At 71.4% G+C, this 20206-nt stretch overlaps 1 pseudogene; it reads right to left on the bottom strand.

The window, feature by feature from the left end:
* Positions 1-393: 393 nt before the first annotated feature.
* LOC148591337 (EH domain-binding protein 1-like protein 1) lies at positions 394-19813 on the bottom strand (annotated as a pseudogene).
* Between the last annotated feature and the right edge of the window lie 393 nt (positions 19814-20206).

Raw genomic sequence — 20206 nt, 5'->3', positions numbered from 1 at the left:
ATTCCCGGTCCCCTATAGCCCCAACGTGACACCGTTTCCTCTTGGACAAATAAAACAACTTTATTGCCGCGGGCCGGGGGCTGCGGTGGCCCCGCGGGGGTCCCGGTGTCCCCGTCGGTGTCCCCATGTCCCCCTGTCCTCGTTGGGGTCCCCATGGGGGTCCCGGTGTCCCCGTTGCTGTCCCCATGTCCCCGTGTCCTCGTGGGGGTCCCCGTGGGGGTCCCGGTGTCCCCGTCGCTGTCCCCATCGCTGTCCCCACGTCCCCGTGTCCTCGTGGGGGTCCCCGTGGGGGTCCCGGTGTCCCCGTCGCTGTCCCCATGTCCCTGTGTCCTTGTTGGGGTCCCCGCGGGGGTCCCGGTGTCCCCGTCGCTGTCCCCACGTCCCCGTGTCCCCTCAGGCCACCCGGCAGCGCTGGTGCCACCGCTGCTGGCGGCTCCGCAGCTCCAGGCCGCGCTGCAGGCGGGCGTCCTCCTCCAGCGCCCTGCGGGGACGGGGACGGGGACGTGTCCCTGTGTCCCTGTGTGTCCCCATGTCCCCCCGTGTCCCCCATGTCCCCAGAGCCGTGTCCCTGTGTCCCTCTGTGTCCCCATGTCCCCGTGTGTCCCCTGTGTCCCCCCCCGTGTCCCCACATGTCCCCAGAGCCGTGTCCCTGTGTCCCCTGTGTGTCCCCATGTCCCCACATGTCCCTGTGTGTCCCTGCATGTCCCCAGAGCCGTGTCCCCTGTGTCCCTGTGCGTCCCCATGTCCCCGCGTGTCCCCTGTGTCCCCCCCCATGTCCCCGCATGTCCCCCGTGTCCCCCCATGTCCCCCCGTGTCCCTGCATGTCCCCAGAGCCGTGTCCCCTGTGTCCCCACATGCCCCTGTGTGTCCCCACGGTGTCCCCTGGCCCCTCTCCCCCCCCATCCCCTCCTGCTGGTGTCCCCCCATCCCCTATAGCCCTGTCCCCACAGTGTCCCCCATGTCCCTTCTGTCCCCTCCAGCCCCCGTGTCCCCGCCCCAGCAGTGTCCCCGCACTGTCCCCCTGTGCCCCCGTGTCCCCCGTGCCCCCGTGTCTCTGTGTCCCCGTGTCCCCATGTCCCCCCATGTCCCCGCGCTGTCCCCCATGTCCCCGCAGTGTCCCCATGTCCCTGTGCTGTCCCCGTGTCCGTGTCCCCCGTGTCCCCACACTGTCCCCATGTCCCCACACTGTCCCCATGTCCCCCCGTGTCCCCGTGTCCCCACACTGTCCCCATGTCCCCCATGTCCCCGTGTCCCTACACTGTCCCCATGTCCCCACGCTGTCCCCGTGTCCCCATGTCCCCGCGCTGTCCCCGTGTCCCCGCAGTGTCCCCGCTGTCCCCATGTCCCCCCGTGTCCCCGCGCTGTCCCCGTGTCCCCCAGTGTCCCCATGTCCCCCGTGTCCCCGCTGTCCCCGTGTCCCCATGTCCCCGTGCTGTCCCCATGTCCCCACACTGTCCCCGCTGTCCCCATGTCCCCCCGTGCCCCCGTGTCCCCGCTGTCCCCGTGTCCCCGTGTCCCCCGTGTCCCCACACTGTCCCCATGTCCCCCGTGTCCCCGTGTCCCCCTGTCCCCGTGTCCCCCATGTCCCCGTGTCCCCGTGTCCCCATGTCCCCCTGTGTCCCCATGTCTCCACACTGTCCCCGCTGTCCCCATGTCCCCCCGTGTCCCCGTGTCCCCATGTCCCCCAGTGTCCCCCGTCCCCCCGTCCCCCCGTGTCCCCGCCTCACGTGCGCTCGCGCCGGTCCATGTCCCGCACCAGCCGGTCCCGCTCGTTCACCAGTGTCACGAGTTCGTCCAGCAGCAGCTGCTCCCGTTGCTGCTGCGCCGCCGACTTCTGCCACTCTGCAGGGGGTGGCACCTGTCCCCGCTGTCCCCAGCCCAGGGACGTCCCCAAACCAGGGTGTCCCCAAGCCCAGGGGTGTCCCCAAGCCCGGGGGTGTCCCTGGTGTCCCCCAGACATCCCCCCCCATGTCCCTGGTCTCTCCAACTGTCCCCAGTGCCTCCAATGTCCCAGTTGTCCCCATGTCCCTGCGCACCCTCGGTCTCCCCGGTGTCCCCAGCTGTCCCCATGTCCCCAATGTCCCAATGTCCCCATGCACCCTCAGTGTCCCCAGCTGTCCCTGGTCTCCCCAGTGTCCCCATGTGTCCCCAATGTCCCTGTGTCCCCGCGCACCCTCAGTCTCCCCCGTGTCCCCAAGGTCCCCAATGTCCCCAACGTCCCCAATGTCCCCGCGCACCCTCGGTCTCCCCCGTGTCCCCAATGTCCCCATGTCCCCAGCTGTCTCCGTGTCCCTGCGCACCCTCGGTCTCCCCCGTGTCCCCAATGTCCCCGTGTCCCCAATGTCCCCGGTCTCCCCAACGTCCCCAATGTCCCCGCGCACCCTCGGTCTCCCCAGCTGTCCCCAATGTCCCCAATGTCCCCAGTGTCCCCGCACACCCTCGGTCTCCCCGGTGTCCCCAATGTCCCCAGTGTCCCCAGTGTCCCCGCGCACCCTCAGTCTCCCCCATGTCCCTGGTGTTCCCAGTGTCCCCAATGTCCCCGTGTCCCCAGCTGTCCCCAGTGTCCCCAGTGTCCCCGCGCACCCTCAGTCTCCTCCGTGTCCCCAATGTCCCCGTGTCCCCAATGTCCCCATGTCCCCAGTGTCCCCGCGCACCCTCGGTCGCCAGCATCGCCCGCAGCTCCCTGCTCAGCAGCTCGAAGCGGCTCTCGAGGTCCTGCTCCTCCGCCCTGGGGGGGCCACCGTGTCCGGGGGGCAATAACGACCCCCCCCGGGGGGCAAGAACCACCCCCTGGGGCAATAACCACCCCTACGGGGGCAATAACACCCCCCCCAGGGGCAATAACCACCCCCCCCGGGGCCATAACCACCCCCACGGAGGCAATAACAACCCCCCCCGGGGGCAATAACCGCCCCCTGGGGCAATAACCCCCCCAGGGGCAATAACGAACCCCCCCCGGGGGCAATAACCCCATCCCCGGGGCAATAACCCTTCCCGGGGCAATAATCCCCCCCCCCCCGGGGCAATAATAACCCCCCCGGATGCAATAACCCCCCCTCGGGGCAATAACCGCCCCCCCCCCAGGGCAGTAATACCCCCTCCCAGGGGGCAATACCCCCCCCCGGGGAAATAACCCCCCCCGGGGGCAATAACAGCCCCCGGGGCAATAACACCCACCCCCAAGGGGAAATACCCCCCCTGGGGCAATAACAGCCCCCCCGGGGCAATAACCCCCCCCGGGGGCAAGAACCCCGAACCGGGGCAATAACCACCCCCTGGGGGCAATAACCCCCCTCCAGGGGCAATAACAACCCCCCGGGGGCAATAACACCCCCCGGGGGCAATAACAACCCCCCCGGGGCAATACCCCCCCCGGGGCTCTCACAGCAGCTGCAGCTCGTCCTGGCGCCGGATCAGGGCGTTTTTCCTGTTCACCAGCGAGAACCATTCCCGGAGGAGCCGCTCCTCGCGGGGGGGGTCGGCGCCTGCCGGGGCCGGTGTCATTGTCACCAACAGTGTCATTGTCACCAACAGCGTCATTGTCACCAACAGTGTCATTGTCACCGGCATGGTCACCGGCACCGCACCGTGCGCCCCGGCACGGCCACGCGGGGACACGGCCCGGGACCCCGGCATGGGACACGGCGGTGCCCCAAACCCAACATGGGACATGGGGACATGGGGGACACCAAGACAGAACTTGGGGACACCAACATAGAACCTGGGGACACCAACATAGGGCTTGGGGACACCAACATAAGAAATGGGGACACCAACAAAGGGGTTGGGGACACCAACACAGAACTTGGAGACACCAACATAGGGCTTGGGGACACCAACATAGGACCTGGGGACACCAACATAAGAGATGGGGACACCAACATAGGGCTTGGGGACACCAACACAGAACTTGGGGACACCAACATAGGGCTTGGGGACACCAACATAGCACCTGGGGACACCAACATAAGAGATGGGGACACCAACACAGGGCTTGGGGACACCAACACAGAACCTGGGACACCAACATAGAGCTTGGGGACACCAACATAGCACCTGGGGACACCAACAGCAGCCCTGGGGACACTGACACTGGGGACACGAGGACGGGGGGGATGCCCAGGACCTTGACACAGGACATGGGGACAACCGAGACTGCCCAGTCCCAACCCTGGGACAGGGACACAGGGGTTGGGGACAGCCACAACCGTGACACAAGGGGACACGAGGGCCCGAGACCCAACCCAGGGACATGGGGACAGTGACACGGTGCTGGGGGACACGACGGTCCCGCACGGGGACCTTGTTGGCAGCCACATCCCTGCTGGTGGCCGTGTCCCCACGGTGTCCCCATCATGTCCCACGGGGTCCCCACGGTGTCCCCATCATGTCCCATGGTGTCCCACGGGGTCCCCACGCTGTCCCCATCATGTCCCAGGGTGCCCTACACTGTCCCCACTGTCCCCACAGTGTCCCATGGCGTCCCCCACAGTCCCCACTCTGTCCCCATTCTGTCCCCATCATGTCCCACGCTGCCCTACACTGTCCCCACTGTCCCCACAGTGTCCCATGGCGTCCCCCACAGTCCCCACTCTGTCCCCACGGGGTCCCCACGTTGTCCCCATCATGTCCCAGGGTGCCCTACACTGTCACCACTGCCCCACAGTGTCCCATGGCGTCCCCCACAGTCCCCACCCTGTCCCCACCCTGTCCCCACGGTCCCCCACCCTGTCCCCACGCTGTCCCCACGCTGTCCCCACGGTCCCCACGCTGTCCCCGCGGTGTCCCCCCACAGTGTCCCCATGGTCCCCCACCCTGTCCCCACCCTGTCCCCACGCTGTCCCCATGGTTCCCCACCCTGTCCCCACCCTGTCCCCACGCTGTCCCCACGCTGTCCCCATTGTCCCCACCTGTGTCCATGAGGCTCCGCAGCTCCCGCTCCAGGGTGACCGCGCGGCCGTCGAGGAGTCGCTGCTCGTCCTCGAGCGCCCGGAGCTCGGCCAGGACGAACTGCCCCGCGTCCTGCAGCCGCTGTCCCCAATGTCCCCAATGTCCCCAATGTCCCCAATGTCCCCAATGTCCCACGAACTGCCCCGCGTCCTGCAGCCGCTGTCCCCAATGTCCCCAATGTCCCCAATGTCCCCAATGTCCCCAATGTCCCACGAACTGCCCCGCGTCCTGCAGCCGCTGCCCCGTGTCCCCAATGTCCCCAATGTCCCCAATGTCCCCACGAACTGCCCCGCGTCCTGCAGCCGCTGGCCCGTGTCCCCAATGTCCCCAATGTCCCCACGAACTGCCCCGCGTCCTGCAGCCGCTGTCCCCAATGTCCCCAATGTCCCCGTGTCCCCAATGTCCCCACGAACTGCCCCGCGTTCTGCAGCCGCTGTCCCGTGTCCCAATGTCCCCAATGTCCCCATGGTGTCCCCAATGTCCCCAATGTGTCCCCACGAACTGCCCCGCGTCCTGCAGCCGCTGGCCCCATGTCCCCAATGTCCCCAATGTCCCCAATGTCCCCACGGTGTCCCCAATGTCCCCACGAACTGCCCCGCGTCCTGCAGCCGCTGGCCCCAATGTCCCCAATGTCCCCAATGTCCCCAATGTCCCCACGGTGTCCCCAATGTCCCCACGAACTGCCCCGCGTCCTGCAGCCGCTGCCCCGTGTCCCCAATGTCCCCAATGTCCCCAATGTCCCCAATGTCTCCACGAAGTGCCCCGCGTCCTGCAGCCGCTGGCCCCAATGTCCCCAATGTCCCCAATGTCCCCAATGTCCCCACGAACTGCCCCGCGTCCTGCAGCCGCTGCCCCCCGTGTCCCCACAGGGTCCCCAATGTCCTCCCCTGCCCCGCGTCCTGCAGCCGCTGTCCCCAATGTCCCCATGTCCCCATGGTGTCACCAATGTCCCCAATGTCCCCAATGTCCCCACGGTGTCCCCAGCGGCACCGCCCTGTCCCCAGCTCCTCCCTGTCCCCGCAGGTGTCCCCCGTCCCCGCAGTGTCCCTGTCCCCATGGTGTCCCCCCGTCCCCACAATGTCCCTGTCCCCTCATCCCCGCGGTGTCCCCGTCCCCGCGGTGTCCCCCTGTCCCCACAGTGTCCCCCATCCCCGCGGTGTCCCCGTCCCCACAGTGTCCCCGCCCCACAATGTCCCTGTCCCTTCATCCCTGCGGTGTCCCCGTCCCCGCAGTGTCCCTGTCCCCATGGTGTCCCCCATCCCCGCGGTGTCCCCCGTCCCCGTGGTGTCCCCCCGTCCCCGCGGTGTCCCCCATCCCGCGGTGTCCCCGTCCCCGCGGTGTCCCTGTCCCCCCCGTCCCCACAGTGTCCCTGTCCCCACAGTGTCCCCGTCCCCACAGCGTCCCCGTCCCCTCACCGGTCTCTCGTCCTCCGCAGGGACCGGCTCTGCTGGCACTTCTGGGGGGGGGGGTTAGTCACCCTGGAGCTCGCGGACACGTCCCCGTCCCCACGTGTCCCCATGTCCCCACCCAACCCCATCTCTGTCCCCTGTCCCCACGCGTCCCCATGTCCCCGTGTCCCCATCCCCATCCCCGTGTCCCCATCCCCATCCCCATGTCCCCATCCCCGTCCCCGTGTCCCCTGTCCCCGTGTCCCCTGTCCCCATCCCCGTCCCCATCCCTGTCCCCGTCCCCGTGTCCCCTGTCCCCCTGTCCCCATCCCTGTGTCCCCTGTCCCCGTCCCTGTCCCCCGTGTCCCCACCGCTGCCGCTCACCGGGGGCGGGGGGGGCTCGGGGGGGGGGCTGCTCGCGCTGTCCCCGTCGCCGTCACCCTGGGGACACGGGACGGGTGTCACCTGCCTGCCCCGCCCCCGGGGGCGGTGCTAGTCCCGAGGGGGCGGTGCTTGTCCGGGGGGCGGGGCTAGACCGGGGGGGAGGGGGAGGCGGTGCTAGACCCGGGGGGCGGTACCAGTCCCGAGGGGGCGGAGCTAGACCCGAGGGGGCGGTGCTAGACCCGAGGGGGCGGTGCTAGACCCGAGGGGGCGGTGCTACTCCCGGGGGGGCGGTGCTAGTCCCGGGGGGCGGAGCTAGTTCCGGGGGGCGGTGCTAGTTCCCGGGGGGGGCGGTTCCCGGGGGGGGGGCGTTTCCCGTTTCCGGTTCCGGTTTCCGCTCCCGGCGCCGCTCACCGCGCGGGCCCCGCCCCGGCGCCGCGAGAGGCTCCCGGGGCCGCGGGGGGGGGGGGAGCCCCCCCCGCCCGGAGGGGCGGCGCCGCCGCGGGGGGGGCACGAGCGGGGCCGCCCCCCCCCGCGCTCCCGGCGGCCCCCGCGGCTTCCGGGTCCGCCGAGCTCCCGGCGGCCCCCGCGGCTTCCGGGTCCGCCGAGCTCCCAGCATCCTCCGCAGCTTCCGGGCTCCCAGAGTCCTTTCCGGCCCCTGGGTCCTCCAAGCTCCCAGCATCCTTTGCGGCCTCCGGGTCCACCGAGCTCCCAGAGTCCTTTGCGGCGCCGCCCTCCGCCACGTTCCCATCATCCCTTGCGGCGACGCCATTGGCCGAGCTCCCGGCATCCTCTGCGGCCTCGGCCGGGCTCCCAGGGGTCTTTGCGGCTCCGCTGGGGGCCGCCATGTTGGGGGGGGCGCCGGGGGGCCCTGCCCGGACCCTGTCCCCAAGGGGCGTGTCCCCAGTGGGAGGGGCCTGGCATGTCCCCGCGGGGGGCGTGTCCACAAGGGGCGTGTCCTCAAGGGGCGTGTCCTCAAGGGGCGTGTCCCCAGGGAAAGTGTCCCCGTGGGCGGTGTTCCCAGGAATGGTGTCCCCAGGCAGGGTGTCCCCACGGGCTCTGTCCCCACGGTCGTTGTCCCCAGGCGCGGTGTCCCCACAGGGGGTGTCCCCAAGGGGCGTGTCCTCAGGAACGGTGTCCCCAATGGGAGGGGTCTGGCGTGTCCCCACAGGGGCGGTGTCCCCGCCGTCCCCGTCCCCACGGGTGGTGTCCCCAAGCAGAGTGTCCCCATGGGTGGTGTCCCTGTGCAGGGTGTCCCCGCTGTCCCCGTCCCTGGGGTTGTTGTCCCCGCCGTCCCCGTCCCCGTGGGTGGTGTCCCCATGGGCGATGTCCCCACGGTCGTTGTCCCCATGGATGCTGTCCCCACGGGTGGTGTCCCCGCGGTCCCTGTCCCCGCGGTTGTCCCCAAGCAGGGTGTCCCCGCGCAGGGTGTCCCCGTCCCCAAGGGCGGTGTCCCCAAGGGCGGTGTCCCCACGGGCGGTGTCCCCACGGGCGGTGTCCCCGCGGTTCCTGTCCCCGCGGTCCCTGTCCCTGCTGTCCCCACGGTCCCTGTCCCCGTGGGTGGTGTCCCCACGGGTGGTGTCCCCATGGTCGTTGTCCCCGCGGTCCCTGTCCCCGCGGTCCCTGTCCCCGCGGTCCCCGCGGGCGGCCCCCCCGCGGTCCCCCCCCGTCCCCCCGCCCCCCAGGCGCTCCCGCAGCTGCCACACGTAGGTCAGGACCCCCAGCCGGTCGGGCCCCCCCGGCCGCCCCATGTCCCCCGGCGCCAGGAGCCGCCCCAGGCCCAGGGCCGCGAAGCCGTCGAAGGCCTGGGGGGGGGGGGGGGACAAACCGTGACCCCCCCGAAAAACATGGAGGTGACGACCCCCCCATGGACGTGACCCCCCCCCCAAAAAACATGGAGGTGACGACCCCCCCAAAACCCCCTCGAAGGCCTGGGGGGGGGGGGAAACCGTGACCCCCCCGAAAAAACATGGAGGTGACGACCCCCCCATGGAGGTGACGACCCCCCCCCCATGGACGTGACCCCCCCGAAAAACATGGAGGTGACGACCCCCCCCATGGAGGTGACGACCCCCCCGAAAAACATGGAGGTGACGACCCCCGAACCCCCCCATGGAGGTGACCCCCCAAAACCCCCCATGGAGGTGACCCCCCCGAAACCCCCTCGAAGGCCTGGGGGGGGGGGAACCGTGACCCCCCCGAAAAACATGGAGGTGACGACCCCCCCCATGGACATGACCCCCCCCCAAAAAAACATGGAGGTGACGACCCCCCCATGGAGGTGACCCCCCCATGGAGGTGACCCCCCCCGAAAACCCCCCATGGAGGTGACGACCCCCCCCCATGGAGGTGACCCCCCCCCCAAAAACCCCCCATGGACGTGACCCCCCCCCATGGAGGTGACCCCCCCAAACCCTCTCAAAGGCCTGGGGGGGGGGGACAGTGAGACCCCCCCCCAAAAAAAAACCCATGGAGGTGACGACCCCCCCCCATGGACATGACCCCCCCCCAAACACCCCCTATGGAGGTGACCCCCCCCCAGTGACCCGCTATGGGGGCGGCCCCTCCCCCCAGCCCCTCCCCCCCCCCGCAGATCCCTGGCCCCCCCTCGCCCCCCCCCCAAGCCCCGCCCCCCCCTCACCAGTCTGTTGTTGCCCTCGATGTCCAGGGGGTCCAGGGAGTCAAAGTCACTGCGGGGGGGGGGTGTCCCCAAGAGTGTCCCCAAGAGGTCCCCAGTGTCCCCAGGATGTCCCCATGGGGGTCCCTGCCCCCCCCAGCACCCCCAAGTGTCCCCACTGTCCCCAGAATGTCCCCATGGGGTCCCCACTGTCCCCAGAATGTCCCCATGGGGGGCCCCGGTGTCCCCAAGATGTCCCCATGGGGTCCCCGGTGTCCCCAGGAGTCTTCTCGGTGTCCCCAGGGTGTCCCTAAGGGTCCCCAAGAGGGTTCCCGGGGTCCCCAACGTCCTCAGGTGCCCTTGGGGTGTCCCCACGTGTCCTCGGGGCATCCCCAGGGCGTCCTCAGGCGTCCCCACGTGTCCCTACGTGTCCCCACGTGTCCCCACGTGTCCCCGGGGTGTCCCCGTGATGTCCCCAGGGTGTTCCCGGGGTGTCCTCGGGGCATCCCCGGGTGTCCCCACGCTGTCCCCGCAGTGTCCCCATGGTGTCCCCATGGTGTCCCCACACTGTCCCCATGTCCCCATGGTGTCACTCACACGCGCTCCGGGCACACCCGGTGCAGGATCGTGCACAACGCCAGCCCGTCCCCACGTGTCCCCACGGTGTCCCCAGTGTGTCCCCATGTCCCCACGGTGTCACTCACACGCGCTCCGGGCACACCCGGTGCAGGATGGCGCACAACGCCAGCCCGTCCCCACGTGTCCCCATGGTGTCCCCACACTGTCCCCATGTCCCCACGGTGTCCCCGCAGTGTCCCCATGGTGTCCCCATGGTGTCCCCATGGTGTCCCCATGTCCCCACGGTGTCACTCACACGCGCTCCGGGCACACCCGGTGCAGGATGGCGCACAACGCCAGCCCGTCCCCACGTGTCCCCACGTGTCCCCATGGTGTCCCTGGTGTGTCCCCACGCTGTCCCTGTGTCCTCATGGTGTCCCCACGCTGTCCCCGTGTCCCCACGGTGTCACTCACACGCGCTCCGGGCACACCCGGTGCAGGATCGCGCACAACGCCAGCCCGTCGCGCCAGGCCGAGCTGAAGTTGGTGACGTTGACGCCGCGGTAACCGGCTGTCACCTCCTGGCACCAGCGGAGCAGCGCGGGGGGGCCCTGCGGGGGACAGCGCGACCGGGGGGCTGGGGACCCCCAAACCAGAACGGGGGTGGAGACCCCCAAACCGGGTACAGGGGGCTGGGGACCCCCAAACCAGAACGGGGGTTGGAGACCCCCAAACCGGGCACGGGGGGCTGGGGACCCCCAAACCAGAACGGGGGTTGGAGACCCCCAAACCGGGCACGGGGGGCTGGGGACCCCCAAACCAGAACGGGGGTTGGAGACCCCAAACCGGGTACAGGGGGGTTGGAGACCCCCAAACCGGGCACGGGGGGGCTGGAGAACCCCCAGACCAGACACGGGGGTCCCAGAGCCCCCAGATCCCCCCATCCCAGACACGGGGGTCCCGGAGCCCCCCAAACCAAACGTGGGGGTCCCAGAGCCCCCAGGTCCCCCCCCAGTCCCAACATGGGGGTCCCGGAGCCCCCTGTCACCCTCTGGACCATGCACGGGTGTCCCCAAGCCCCCATCACCCCCCAGACCACATATGGGTGTCCCCAAGCCCCCATCACCCCCCAGACCCTACATGGGGGGTCCTGCCCCCCCCCCGCACTTACCTCTGGGGGGGCACCAGGCTCCTGGTTGGGGCCGGGGGGGCCTCCCTGCGCCCCCATGTCCAGGGGGGGCCCCGGGGCCGCGCTGCCCCCCCCCGCCGGGGCTGATCCTGCGTGAGAGACGGCTCAGGGACGGGGCCCAGGCGTCCGGGACCCCCCCCGGGAGCCAGGAGACCCCCCCACCGAGGGGCCCAGGCGTCCGGGCCCCCCCAGAGCCAGGAGACCCCCCCACCGAGGGGCCCAGGCGTCCGGGCCCCCCCCAGGGAGCCAGGAGACCCCCCCACCGAGGGGCCCAGGCGTCCGGGACCCCCCCAGGGAGCCAGGAGCCCCCCCCCACCGAGGGGCCCAGGCGTCCGGGACCCCCCCGGGAGCCAGGAGACCCCCCCACCGAGGGGCCCAGGCGTCCGGGACCCCCCCAGGAGCCAGGAGTCCCCCCCACCGAGGGGCCCAGGCGTCCGGGCGCCCCCCCAGAGCCAGGAGCCCCCCCCACCGAGGGGCCCAGGCGTCCGGGAGCCCCCAGAGCCAGGAGCCCCCCCCACCGAGGGGCCCAGGCGTCCGGGCGCCCCCCAGAGCCAGGAGACCCCCCACCGAGGGGCCCAGGCGTCCGGGACCCCCCCAGAGCCAGGAGACCCCCCACCGAGGGGCCCAGGCGTCCGGGACCCCCCCCCGGGAGCCAGGAGCCCCCCCCACCGAGGGGCCCAGGCGTCCGGGACCCCCCCAGAGCCAGGAGACCCCCCCCACCGAGGGGCCCAGGCGTCCGGCCCCCCCTCCCCACGGTGCCCCCATAGGGGCCCAGGCATCCGGCTCCGTACCGCACCCCGGGGGGGCCGCTCTCCCCCCCCCGGCTCTTCCTCCTCCTCCTCCATCGGCGCCTTCAGCTCCCGGGGGGGCTCTGAGAACGAGGGGGGGGCGTCGGAACGGGGGACCCCCCCCACCCCCACCACAACAGGGGGGCAGGAGGGTCCCGGGGGGGGAAAGGGTCGGACTGGGGTTTTGAGGCCATTTGGGGCAGAATCTGGCAACTTTGGGCAGGATTGAGGCGATTTGGGACACAAAAACGGGGCCATCCCTGGGCTGTTTGGGTCTTTGGGGCAGTTTGGGGTAGGATTGGGGCATTTGGGGGCATTTGGGGGCTTTAGGGGCAGGATTTGGGCTCCCTGGGGCAGTTTGGGGTAGGATTGGGGCAGTTTGTGGCTGTTCAGGACTATTTGGGGCATTTGGGGGCAGAAAGAGGGTTGTTTAAAGCAGTTTGGGGCAGGATTTGGGCCCCTTGGCCCAATCTGGGGCAGAATCGGGGCCATTTGGGACATAACAGGGGCCGTTCAGGACCAATCTGGGGCAGAACCGGGGCCATTTGGTCCAATTTGGGGCAGACTCGGGGCCATTGGGGACGTTTGGGGCCGTTCAGGACCATTGGGGGCATTTGGGGCCACGTGGTCCAATTTGGGGCAGATTCGGGGCCGTTGGGGGTTTCGGGGCAGATTCGGGGCCGTTTGGTCCATTTTGGGGCAGATTCGGGGCCGTTTGGTCCCATTTGGGGCAGATTCGGGGCCGTTGGGGGTTTCGGGGCAGATTCGGGGCCATTTGGTCCATTTTGGGGCAGATTCGGGGCCGTTGGGGGTTTCGGGGCAGATTTGGGGCCGTTTGGTCCCATTTTGGGGCAGATTCGGGGCCGTTGGGGGTTTCGGGGCAGATTCGGGGCCGTTGGGGTTTGGGGCCGCACCGGGGGGCAGGGGGGTCCCCGCGTCCCCCCCCCGCGGCCGCCCGTCCTCGTCGTCGCTCTCGGCGAAGTCCCCCAGGTCGGCGACGTCCCCCGGGCGCAGGCTGAGCAGGCTGGCCACGCTCTGCATGTCCTCGTCCCTGCGTCCCCAAGGTGCCACCGCGTCCCCGTGTCCCCAAGGTGCCACCGTGTCCCCAAGGTGCCACCATGTCCCCAAGGTGCCACCGCGTCCCCGTGTCCCCAAGGTGCCACCGCGTCCCCAAGGTGCCACCGCGTCCCCCGTGTCCCCCGGGCGCAGGCTGAGCAGGCTGGCCACGCTCTGCATGTCCTCGTCCCTGCGTCCCCAAGGTGCCACCGCGTCCCCGTGTCCCCAAGGTGCCACCGTGTCCCCAAGGTGCCACCATGTCCCCAAGGTGCCACCGCGTCCCCGTGTCCCCAAGGTGCCACCACGTCCCCAAGGTGCCACCGCGTCCCCGTGTCCCCACGTCCCCCGGGCGCAGGCTCAGCAGGCTGGCCACGCTCTGCATGTCCTCGTCCCTGCGTCCCCAAGGTGCCACCGCTGCCACCGTGTCCCCATGTCCCCAAGGTGTCACCGCGTCCCCATGTCCCCAAGGTGCCACCGCGTCCCCCGTGTCCCCATGTCCCCCGGGCGCAGGCTGAGCAGGCTGGCCACGCTCTGCATGTCCTCGTCCCTGCGTCCCCAAGGTGCCACCGCGTCCCCGTGTCCCCCATGTCCCCATGTCCCCCGGGCGCAGGTTCAGCAGGCTGGCCACGCTCTGCATGTCCTCGTCCCTGCGTCCCCAAGGTGCCACCGTGTCCCCATGTCCCCAAGGTGCCACCGCGTCCCCAAGGTGCCACCATGTCCCCAAGGTGCCACCGCTGCCACCGCGTCCCCGTGTCCCCAAGGTGCCACCATGTCCCCAAGGTGCCACCGCGTCCCCGTGTCCCCAAGGTGCCACCGTGTCCCCATGTCCCCAAGGTGCCACCGCGTCCCCCGTGTCCCCACGTCCCCCGGGCGCAGGCTGAGCAGGCTGGCCACGCTCTGCATGTCCTCGTCCCTGCGTCCCCAAGGTGCCACCGCGTCCCCGTGTCCCCCATGTCCCCACGTCCCCCGGGCGCAGGCTGAGCAGGCTGGCCACGCTCTGCATGTCCTCGTCCCTGCGTCCCCAAGGTGCCACCGTGTCCCCAAGGTGCCACCGCGTCCCCGTGTCCCCCATGTCCCCATGTCCCCCGGGCGCAGGCTCAGCAGGCTGGCCACGCTCTGCATGTCCTCGTCCCTGCGGGCCACCGTGTCCCCAAGGTGTCACCGCGTCCCCATGTCCCCCGTGTCCCCAAGGTGCCACCGCGTCCCCTGAGTGCCACCACCCGCCCGCACCACAGGACCCCGCTCCCCCCGCACAGGTGCCCTGCAACGGCCCTGGGGTCCCCAATGTCCCCAATGGGTCCCCCCAGTGTCCCCAAAAGTCCCCCGGGCTTCACCAGGTGCCCTGCAATGGCCCCGGGGTCCCCCTGGTGTCCCCAAAGGGCCCCTACAACAGGTCCCCATGTCCCCGGATGGTCCCCTTGGCCCCACAAGGTGCCCTACGATGGCTCCAAGGGCCCCCATGTCCCCAGGGGTCCCCTGTGCCCCCGTGACCCTTGACCCTGTCCCCTGCCACCCCCGCGGGGACCTTGGGCCCCTCGAGGTGCCCTAAAACGTCCTCAAGGGAACCCCATGGCCCGACAGGGTCCCCATCCAGGTGCCCCCAGTGTCCCCAAGAGGCTCCCGTGGCCTCCGTGTCGCGACCCCCTCCGCGGTCCCCATGGTCCCCGCCACTGCCCACACCCAACATGGCCGCCCCGCCACTGTCACCCCCGCGCCCACACCCAAGATGGCCGCCCCGCCACTGTCACCCCCGCGCCCACACCCAAGATGGCCGCCCCGCCCTCACGCGCCCCGCGCGTGCCCACCGCCAACATGGCCGCCGCGCGCCCGCCCTTCCGCGGGCGGGGCCCCGCCCCTTTGCCCGCGAGCAAGATGGCGCCGCCGGCGCCGCGACTCACGTGGCGCGGCCCTCGCGCAGGACGGTGGCCGTGAGGGTCAGGCGCAGGCGCGCGGCCGCCACCCGGCGCGAGCGCGGCCGCAGCGGCAGCTCCAGGGCGACGGCGGCGGCGGCGGGGGCGGGGGCGGCGAAACGGGAGACGTTGACGGCGGCGGCGGCCAGAGCGGAGCGGGACTCCTGGGGGGGGGGGGAGGGGGGGAGCGCGGGGGGCCCCGGCGTCCGGGGACCCCCCAACCCCCCAACGAGGACCCGGGTGTCCGGGACCCCCCAACCCCCCAACAAGGGCCCCGGCGTCCGGGGGACCCCCCAACCCCCCGCAACGGGTCCGGGTGTCCGGTACCCCCTGCAGGGCCCCGGCGTCCGGGGACCCCCCCAAGCCCCTCACAAGGGCCCCGGCGTCCGGGGAGCCCCCGAATGCCCCAACGAGGGCCCGGGTGTCCGGGGGACCCCCCCCACGAGGCCGCGGCGTCCGGGACCCTCCAACACCCCCAGGGACCCAAAAAACCGGGACCCCCCCCCATACCCCTCATTGGGGACCCCGGGGATTGAAGTGTCCCCCACAAGGACCCCCATATCCGGGAGCCCCCCCGGTGTCCCCAAGTGTCCCCCACAAGGACCCCCATATCCAGGACCCCCCCCCCATGTCCCCAGGTGTCCCCCATATCCAGGAGCCCCCCCGTGTCCCCAGGTGTCCCCCACAAGGACCCCCATATCCAGGAGTCCCCCCCGTGTCCCCAGGTGTCCCCCCGCTCACGGTCTCGATGACGAACGTCCACTCCTTGTCATCGTAGCGGTCGGCGCGGGGGTCCTGGGGACGGCGGGGACCCCGTGAGCCGCGGGGGGGGGACGGGGTGACAGCGCGGGGGGGGGACACGGGGGACACGGTGACACGGGGGACAGGGGGTGACACGGGGGACACGGGGGACAGGGGGCGACACAGGGGACAGGGGGACAGACGTGTCGGGGGGACAACAGCCGTGATGGGGGGACAACAGTCGCGCTGGGGGACACTCGTGCCAGGGCTCTATGTGCACAATGTGAGGGGGAACAGCCGCACCGGGGGGACCAGGGGACCTGTTGGGGCAGGGGGAACAGCCTCACTGGGAGGACCCGTTGTGCCGGAGGGTACAGCCGCACAGCAGGCACAGCCGCACGGGGGGGCACAGCTGCATTGGGGGGTGGTACAGCCGTGCAGCGGGTACAGTCACACAAGACGGGTACAGCCGTGCGGCGGGTAGAGCTGCATAGGGCGGGGTACAGCCACACAGAGGGGCACAGTCGCACCGGGGGGGCACAGTCGTGCAGGGCGGTACAGCCGCACAGAGGGGCACAGTCGCACCGGGGGGGGGGGGGGGGGGGGGGGCACAGTCGTGCAGGGCGGTACAGCCGCACAGCGGGTACAGCCGCACAGCGGGTACAGCCACACAGAGGGGCACAGTCGCACCGGGGGGGGCACGGTCGTGCAGGGCGGTACAGCCGCACAGCGGGTACAGCCACACAGAGGGGCACAGTCGCACCGGGGGGGGCACAGTCGTGCAGGGCGGTACAGCCGCACAGCGGGTACAGCCGCATGGGGTACAGCCACACAGAGGGGCACAGTCACACGGCGGGGGGGGGTGCACAGTCGCGCAGGGCGGTACAGCCGCACAGCGGGTACAGCCACACAGAGGGGCACAGTCGCACCGGGGGGGGGGGGGGCACAGTCGCGCAGGGCGGTACAGCCGCACAGTGGGTACAGTCGCGCAGGGCGGTACAGCCGCGCGGCGGGTACAGCCGCGCCAGGGAACACCCGCGCGGGCGCCGCACCCGGTACAGCGTCACCACGACGTCGACGGTCTCGGGCACCACCCAGGTGACGGAGCCCCGGTAGGGGTTGCCGATGTCCGGCTGCCAGCTGTGGGGCTGCGGAGACACCCTCAGCCCCACGGCGCCCCACGGCGCCCGCATCACCCCAGGGGGGCCCCACACGTGTCCCCCAACCAGCCCCATAGGTGGCACCAGCCCCATAGGGGCCCCCAACCAGCCCCACAGGCGCCCCCCCCCCCCCCCCCCCAGTCCCATAGATGCCCCTGACCTGCCCTATAGACCACCCCAGCCCCATAGGTGCCCCCGACCGGTCCCATAGGTGCTGCCAGCCCCATAGATGACCCCTTCCAGCCCCATAGGTGCTCCCTACCACCCCCATAGGCGCCCCCCCCAGCTCCATAGGTGCCCTTGACGAGCCCCATAGGTGCTGCCGGCCCCATAGATGCCCCCCTCCAGCCCCACAGGCACCCCCTCCAGCCCCATAGGTGCCCCCGACCGGTCCCATAGGTGCTCCCTACCACCCCCATAGGCGCCCCCCCCCAGCCCCATAGGTGCCCCCGACCAGCCCCATTGGTGCCCCTGAGCAGCCCCACAGGCACCCCCTCCAGCCCCATAGGTGCCCCTGACCTGCCCTATAGACCCCTCCAGCCCCATAGATGACCCCCCCCCAGCCCCATAGGTGCCCCCTCCAGCCCCATAGGTGCCCCTGACCTGCCCTATAGATCCCCTCAGCCCCATAGGTGCCCCCCGCCGCCCCACCTTGGTGCAGAGCCGCCGGTTGCGCCTCGTCCACACGACGACCACCTTGTCCGGCTGCCTGTGGGGCTGCTCCTTAGGCCATGGGGGGGGGACCAGCCGCCCCCCAACACCCCCTGCGCCCCCCACACCCCCCGCCCGCCCCCTATCGCTGTGGGGCAGCCCCGGTCGTGGCCGTGGGGCACCGAGATAACGGGGCGGGGGGAGGACACCGTTGGTTGGGACCTGCCCTGCCCTGCCCTGCCCCACGGCCGCCCTAGAGCACCCCCCAGCCCCATGGATACCCCTAGAGCACCCCCAGCCTCATGGGAGCCCCATGGATACCCCTAGAGCACCCCCCAGCCCCATGGAAACCCCTAGAGCACCCCCAGCCCCATAGACACCCCTAGGGCACCCCCAGCCCCATGGGAGCCCCTAGAGCCTCCCCAGCCCCATGGAAACCCCATGGATACCCCTGGAGCACCCCCAGCCCCATGGGAGCCCCATAGATACCCCTACAGCACCCCCAGCCCCATGGATACCCCATGGATACCCCTAGGGCACCCCCAGCCCCATGGATACCCCATAGACACCCCTGGAGCACCCCCAGCCCCATGGGAGCCCCATGGATACCCCTAGAGCACCCCCCAGCCCCATGGATACCCCATAGACACCCCTAGGGCACCCCCAGCCCCATGGGAGCCCCATAGATACCCCTGGAGCACCCCCAGCCCCATGGATACCCCTAGAGCCTCCCCAGCCCCATGGATACCCCATAGACGCCCCTAGGGCACCCTGGGGGTGGGGCACTTGGGGGGCCCCTGGACGGGGGGGGCAGTTGGGGGTCCCCAGTGCTCTCCCCCCCCCCCCCCCCCCGCCCTGGACAGCTGCTCGGGGGGGGGGGGGGGGGGGGGGTCGGGCTAAGTTTAGCCCGGGGGGGGGGGGGGGTCGGGGCTAAATTTGGGGCTGGAGGAAACCGGACACCCCCCCCCCCCCCCCCCCCCGCCCTGCCCCACAGCCCCCCCCCCCCCCCCCGGGGTTATTTTTAGCCGCCCCGGCGGCGTTTCCCGCCAGGGCCCCATTTATGGCCATTCTGAGCCCAAAACGAAAGCGGAGGCCGGGGGGGGGGGGGGGGAGCGGGGCCGGGGGGGGGGGCGGCCCCACATGGGGGGCTCAGCCCCATAGCGGGGGGCGGGGCCGGGCGGGGCCGTGAGGCAGAGCCCCCCCCCCCCCCCCCCGCAGGAACCTCCCGCTTCCCCTTTCGCCGCCCGGAACCGGCGGCCCCACAGGGGCCCCGCGCCCCATAGGGGACCTGCCCCCTATAGAGACCCGCCCCCTATAGAGACCCAGACCCCTATGGGGACCCAGACCCCTATGGGGACCCTGCCCCCTATAGAGACCCAGACCCCTATAGGGACCCAGACCCCTATGGGGACCCTGCCCCCTATGGGGACCCAGTCCCCTATAGAGACCCAGACCCCTATAGAGACCCAGACCCCTATGGGGACCCAGACCCCTATGGGGACCCAGTCCCCTATAGAGACCCAGACCCCTATAGAGACCCAGACCCCTATGGGGACCCAGACCCCTATAGGAACCCAGACCCCTATAGAGACCCAGACCCCTATGGGGACCCAGACCCCTATGGGGACCCAGACCCCTACAGGGACCCAGACCCCCCCCCGGGGGGCCCTACAGACCCAGGCCCCACAGGGCCCCGCCCCGCACAAGCGCCCCGTGCCCTATACGGGACCCTATGGGCTATAGGGGGCTATAGGGGCCCGTAAGGACCAGGGCGCTATAGGGGAGTGGGGACACCCCGGGGGGGGGGGGGGCGGTGCCGGGGGGGGGGTCCCCGTGTCCGACAGGGGGGAGTCCCGGGGGGGGGGAGGGGGGGGGTGTCCCAGGGCGGTGCCGGGGGGGGGGGGGGAATCCCGGGACAGGGGAGGGATCGAGGGGGGGTCACGGGGGGGGGGGGGTCCCGTGGGGGGGTCGGGGGGGTTCCGGGGTTCCGGGGGGGTCACGGGGGGGAGTGATCCCGGGGAGGGCGTCCTGGAGGGGGGGGGTCCCGGGGCCGTTTCCCGGGATGATCCCGTGGGGGGGGGGTCCCGTGGGGGGGTTTCCCGTGGGGGGGGTTTCCCGTGGGGGGGTTTCCCGTGGGGGGGTTTCCCGTGGGTGTCCCGTGGGGGGGTGTCCCGGGGGGGTCCCCGTGGGGGGGTTTCCCGGGGGGGGGTTTCCCGCGGGGGGGTCCCGTGGGTGTCCCGTGGGGGGGTGTCCCGGGGGGGTCCCCGTGGGGGGGTGTCCCGGGGGGGTCCCCGCGGGGGGGTCCCGGGGGGTCCCTCACCACTTCCGGGTCCCCTCCAGCCGCAGCTCCTCGTAACTCGCCACCACGTGGACTTTGGCCGCGCGTTTCCCCACGCGCTGCAGCCGCTTCCACACGGAGCCCATGGCCCCCCCCGCCCGGCCCACGCCACGCGCGACCGCGGCGCGCGCGCCCCCCCCCGGCGGGACCGGGACTGGGAGCGGGACAGGGACCGCCCCCCCGGGACCGGGACCGCCCCCCCCCCCCCCCCCACGGGACAGCCCCCCTCGTCCCGTATTGCCCCCCCCCTCCGGTATTGCCCCCTCCCGACCCGGTATTGCCCCCCCCCCCCCCGGTATCTGCCCCCTCCGCCCCGCCCGTTGGGGGGGTCCGGGGCGGGGGGGGAAACAAAGTGACAACCGGTTCCTGCCCCCCCCGGAGCGGGGAGCCCCGCCCCCTTGGCCACGCGGCCCCGCCCCTTGGCCACGTGGCCCCGCCCCTTGGCCCCGCCCCGGGCCGTATAGCGGTCCCTCCGCCTG

Source organism: Tinamus guttatus, unplaced genomic scaffold (assembly GCF_059628265.1).
Source record: "Tinamus guttatus ecotype Peru unplaced genomic scaffold, ASM5962826v1 Tinamus_guttatus_pri_ptg000863l, whole genome shotgun sequence".
Lineage (NCBI taxonomy): Eukaryota > Metazoa > Chordata > Aves > Tinamiformes > Tinamidae > Tinamus > Tinamus guttatus.
Note: the sequence above shows the minus strand (reverse complement) of the source record. Positions and strands in the feature narration are given on the sequence as shown.